Consider the following 5,911-nt stretch of genomic DNA (forward strand, 5'->3'; position numbering starts at 1 on the left):
TCTAACTGAAAATGCCAGGACAGGAGAAGCATGGAGGCAACAATACCCTCGGTGCTCCTCCTGCCCTGCATTGGATAGGTGGTCGCCTCCAAGTTCAGAGGAGGCCGCCTATCTGAATAGGATTGTGCCCTAAAACTACAGAATAAAAATACAACCAGAGTAAAACATAGCAGCAGTGCAGATAAAACGCAATAGCAGATTTAAGGCAGCAGAGCTACAAAAACTACAATGCTAAAAATGCCTGGGAAAATGAAAAGGTCTTCACCTGGCACCAGAAAGAGTACAACGCAGGTGCCAGGCAGACCTCTGTAGGGAGTTCGTTCCACAACCAGGGAACCACAGCAGAAAAAGCCTTTTTCCTGGTAGCCACCTGTCTTGCCTCTTTTGGCAGGGGCTCCTGGAGAATGACCTTAGGGTCCAGGCAGGAACATATAGGAGGAGGCGGTCCTTCAGATAACCTGGCCCCAAGTCGTTTAGGGCTTTGAATGTTACTACTTTACAGAGGACAGCCGTCTGTTTCGGAGAGCTAGCAGAGGAGAGTCCTCTGTTTGAAGGCATGTGATGGGCTGTCTAGTCCAAGCCTGACTTAATGTCAAAGAACTCTACGATTAAGGGAGAGCAGGCAGAGGCCTTGAAACTGCCCATCCACAATTCGCACCTGGACCCCAGACTGAGCAGGCACACAGGTCACCAGGTCACAGTCTTCATCACCATGGCTGTATGTCTTGTATTTCTATTTAAATAACAGTTATTATTAAATGTGTGCCTGTACATATATATTTACATATGCAAATGTAATGCAAATTGGTGCCCTCTTTTCCCCTCTTTTTTGGTGACGTGTTTCCTCTCTTTGGGCAATGCATAAGTGGCCATCCTACTCGTCCTGCAGTAAATTGGGCCCACCCTAGCCTCTCCATTTTTTCTAGGCCTTTTTTTGTTTTGTTTTGCTTACTTCTGCAGGATGCGCCTTCCTGCCAAAAAATGGTACTCAAGGCGGCTAACAAACACGTTCTTAATTAAAACATAACATAAAACCAAAGACATTAAAAACACAATTAAAAACACAACAATAAAAGAAATAAACAGCACCCAGACAATTAAAAACCCCTTCAACAACAGACCAGCTTATATGCCAAAGGGCTGCCTGAATAAAAACGTCTTTTCTGTTTTGCAACATTGATCTGGTGGGCCATGAGGCCAAGGTTAGAAGCTGTAAAGGGGGTTTGGCCTAATCTGGGAGATAAATAAATTGTGATTTGTAGAGGGTGCATCCTTTCAGCATGTGCACTTGTCCGAACTTATAGCCCTGAGGAAATGTGAGACCTTGGTACAGCTGAAGCTTTCCAACTGAGGCCTCTGGATCAATAATTTGTTCCCTCTCTGCCCTGTGGCTTGACTCAACTGCCAAATTAAGCAGCCATGGATGCTTGCTATTCTTCGCCACCACTGCACCTGTCACTTTCCAGAGCATTAGCCCACATGCTGCTTCTCTCCCCCACAAGCTCCGTGGATCAGACAGAAACACACACACTTCACTCCACAAAGCAAAATGGCGATTGTCACAGTCCTGGGAGAAGCTCCAAATATCATAATGCAGTATCTCTTAGGGCAGGCGGGCAGGGCAGGGAGGACGACTCACTTGTATGCTAAAACACCTGGAGGGCCACAACTCCCATCATCCCTCACCACTGGCTGTGCAGGCTAGGGGTGATGGGAGATGCAGTCCAGCAACTTCTGGAGGGTCACAAGTTGCCCAGTGTCTCGTAGGGCACTCAGTGTGCTGACATCCATACACACAGCCCCACCTCCAATAAGGGAAAGGAACATCAAAGCTTATCCGGCCCAGTCCCCAGAATAATACTTATACCTTAGTGGGGATAGCCAACTTCTGTATTCTCAAGGGATGCTCTGTTTTCTAGGCTGCAGTTCGTGGGGCAAAAGATGTATCTCGCCCCACAAACTGAGCTCACAAAATGGCCACGCTCCAAAATAAAGCTGGTGCCATTCAGCAATAGGAGCTTCACTATTTGTTTATTTATTACATTTCTATACTGCCGATGAGCTGAAGCTCCCTGGCCGGTTCACAAAACAAAACTTCAAACTATAAAATACAGAAAGGGCCCAATCCTATGGGAATAGTTGGCCGCCTCTGAACTTGGAGGCAACCAACTATCCAAGGCAGGGCAGGTGGAGCACGGAGGGGGATCTTCTCCTCTGCTCTCTGGCCGCCCTGCATTTGCAGCTAGACGCCTGATTTCAGCTGTCTAGCTAGAGCACCTGGGGGTGGGAGACACATAGGAAACGTTGTGATGGCGCTTCTGCCATCTCCCCTGCACGCCGCCCCCAGGAAGGCCCCCTTTTTGGCTGCTCTGCACTGCTCTTACAAGTGCGAAGCCGGGGCCTAACCACACCACCTATGAGGTGGTGGGGGAGAGGGCGGGGAGTCAGTTTTCTGGGAACCGACCGCAGGGTGCTGGCTCTGAGTTCGGTTCCCAGAAAACAAAAAATCCTACAGCTGTCTGGATGCTGACTAGCAGCCATAGGATTGCGCCCTAACATAGTAAAGCATATATAAAAACCCTAAGTTTAAAACAGAATAAAACCAAAGTAGGAACCAAGATAAATGCCAACAACAGTGCAAAGACCTAAAATGCACTAACACAATTTTTAAAACCGAAAGGCTAAAAAGCCTGGGAAAATAAAAAGGTGCCGAAAAGGCCACAATGTAGGTGCCTGGCGAGCCTCTTTGGGGAGGGCATTTGACAACCAGGGTGCCACCACTAAAAAACCCTTCTCCCTAGAAGCCACCCGCCTCACCTCATTCAGCAAGGGCAGCCGGAGAAGAGTCTCTGAGGATGGTTTTAGGATCTAGACAGGTGTATATGGAAGGAGGTGATCGATCCAGTTATATGGAGCACATCCACCCAGAAGCCATATTTAATACAGTTATGTATTACAAACATACCATACAGCATTTTAAAAGAGAGTGATAACTCTGTAAGAGTAGAACAGCCCTATTTCTTACAACTTGAAAACATGTTCCTTTCCCCGTAAGTGAAACTGCAGGTAAACTTTTTTTTAATCGTACCTTAATTCAAATTGGGTGGGGGTGCTCAGGGCCAAACAAAAGCCTATAAAAGTGCCAGATCTGGCCCACAGTAGTGCTCAGGAGAACCTCAGCCTGTTCAGGAGAACTTCTACGTGGATTGTGCTCCAGATGTAGAAGCGGGGGAGTGCGTGCACCTTTGTGTTCCACACAATTGAATTCATCTGCCACGCTGGGCTGGGGGCAGCATTACCGGTCACATGAACCCTGATGTAAAAGAAGTGTGTCTCTTCTCCTGTTCTGATGGTTGGAAGGGAAAATTCTCCCTGCAGCAAGGTGCCTTTCTGCCCCCATTCTGCTGCCTGAATTGTTGCCCAAATTCGCCTGCTAGCATGATGAAAAAAATCTCCACTCAGTTTCTGCGTCGGATAAACACGATGGCAGGAAAAAGCCTTCTCCATATCAAGCTATCCAGGCCAAGGGGTGGGAAAGCTTCTCCAAAGTGCCTTTCAGGTCTTGCCATTCAACACAAACGCATCGTTCCTTTGTGTGGGAGGCGGCGGGCCCGGTAACTGAGTTCCAACAGGCAACGGCGGAAAGCCTCGGCCTGACTGGGACAGGACCCCCTGCAGTTTCAAGGAAAGCACACGCTTCCCACTGCAGCTCACGCTGGCCCTTTGCCACCCCCACCCCTTCCTTGAGACTCGTGTTTTGTCCTGTTCTCCCCCCTGCACTGCCGCCACCTCCCCAAGCTGCAGAAAGTTTCAAGGGCAGTTCCCTCACGTGGAGGGAATCCTGGAGACTTTTGTTCTGAAAGAAGCCGAGGAACCGAACAGTAAACAGATGTAATCTTGTTAACGAATAACCCTATAACATGCTAATAATAACTACCACTACATCAGGAGACTGTAAACAACTGTAACATCTCTCTTTCCGTAGTCTCCTCTTCTCTCTCACCCTTGCCTTCTCTATCTTATCCCTCTTCCCTTTCTGAACTGCCCTGGAATTCTTGTCCATCACACCGCTGCACAATCTGTGTCCTCAACCATTGACATTTTAAAAACAATATAGCATCCATATAACAATGTGCACCCTTTCATAGAATCATAGAATAGTAGGGTTGAAAGGGGCCTACAAGGCCATCGAGTCCAACCCCCTGCTCAGTGCAGGAATCCATGTCAGAGCATCCCTGACAGATGGCTGTCCAGCCTCATCTTGAATGCCTCCAGTGTGGAACTTTGACTTGCAACTTTTAACATAGCCGTAACTGCAACCATACCTAAAAATCACTCTTGCTTAAATGCACTGGAGATGTGTGCCTTTTGAAATATTGCTTTATTTACAGATATATGCATTGACTTGGTTCACACGATCACCACAACCCACCGTGGCTTCTTAGCCACGGTGGGTTGCAGCACCTGTGAGCACCAGGTTGCCAATTCAAGCCCCCACCACCATGGCTTCCCATTACGTGCAAATGCAGGGAGGGTGGGTTGTTGGAGAGGTTGACAAGCCACCTAGAACCCATGGGCTATTTTAGGGTTGTGGGTGGATTGTCAACCACCCCAACAATCCACCCTCACCGGAACTGCATAGAGTGAGAAGCTATGGTGCACCCCCACTGTGCCCTGAATATTCAAAATGGTGGCCACTGCTGCAATAAGAATCCCCACAGGGAAATTCATCCACAATGGCTTCTTGTTACGTGGAAATCAGACCAGCGAGTACAAGAGGGCAGGCAGGCAACCACCTAGACAGACCATACTAGTCTTTAAAGCAACACCAATTCCCCCAAAAGCAAACGGCACGCTCAAGTAGGCCTCTGAGGCTGCGTATTGCCATCCAGCTGCAAAAGCTCAGATTCTCCCCCAGCCAAATCAGATGTATGTGTCCCAACTTTCAGTAGCCAGTATCCACCAGCCATCACAGCCCAACAACAAACATTTAAGCAAACCTCTTCTACGAATCAGTTACCCATATCAGATGCATCTTCAGCTATTAGAGAAAATGCCATCACCTTGCTTGTCAATATAACAATAAGAAAAGGGGTGGAAATACAGATACAGAATTGTTGCTGAAGAAATGGCCTTAGATAGTTTGGCTTCCTAGACAAAGCTGATGACAAATGACACCTAAATGGAACCTCCATGTTCAGAGGCAGTGTACCGGCCAATACCAGTTGCTAGGGGACAAACAATGGGAGAGGGCTGTTACCTTTACACCCCACCAGATGCTCAACTAGGTGGTTCCTTGGTCTGATCCAGCAGGGATCTCAGTGCATGGGTTTCTGGGCGCACCCCTCTCAGATCATGCCCTGCAGCCACTTGGGGCAGCAAAATGAGAGAAATCTCTCCCTCTGTTTCAGTCCATGTGTGCACACTTTCTTTTTCCTTTCCTCTTTTATACACACAGACTTCCCTGCACATGACAGATCTCCCACCCTTCCATATACTGTTTCCTCTCTCCTCCGTATCCCACACGCACCACAGAATCATAGAATCATAGAATAGTAGAGTTGGAAGGGGTCTACAAGGCCATCGAGTCCAACCCCCTGTTCAGTGCAGGAATCCAAGTCACAGTATCCCTGACAGATGGCTGTCCAGCCTCATCTCAAATGCCTCCAGTGTGGGAGAGCCCACCACCTCCCTAGGGAATTGGTTCCATTACCGTATTGCTCTACCAGTCAGGAAGTTTTTCCTGATGTTCAGCCGGAATCTGGCTTCCTGTCACTTGAGCCCATTATTCCGTGTCCTGCACTCTGGGATGAGCGAGAAGAGATCCTGGCCTTCCTCTTTGTGACAACCTTTCAAGTACCTGAAGAGCGCTATCCTATCTCCCCTCAGTCTTCTCTTCTCAAGGCTAAAC

The sequence above is a fragment of the Heloderma suspectum genome, chromosome 2 (genome assembly GCF_057233095.1).
Source record: "Heloderma suspectum isolate Gila_16-S chromosome 2, 16-S_ref, whole genome shotgun sequence".
NCBI lineage: Eukaryota > Metazoa > Chordata > Lepidosauria > Squamata > Helodermatidae > Heloderma > Heloderma suspectum.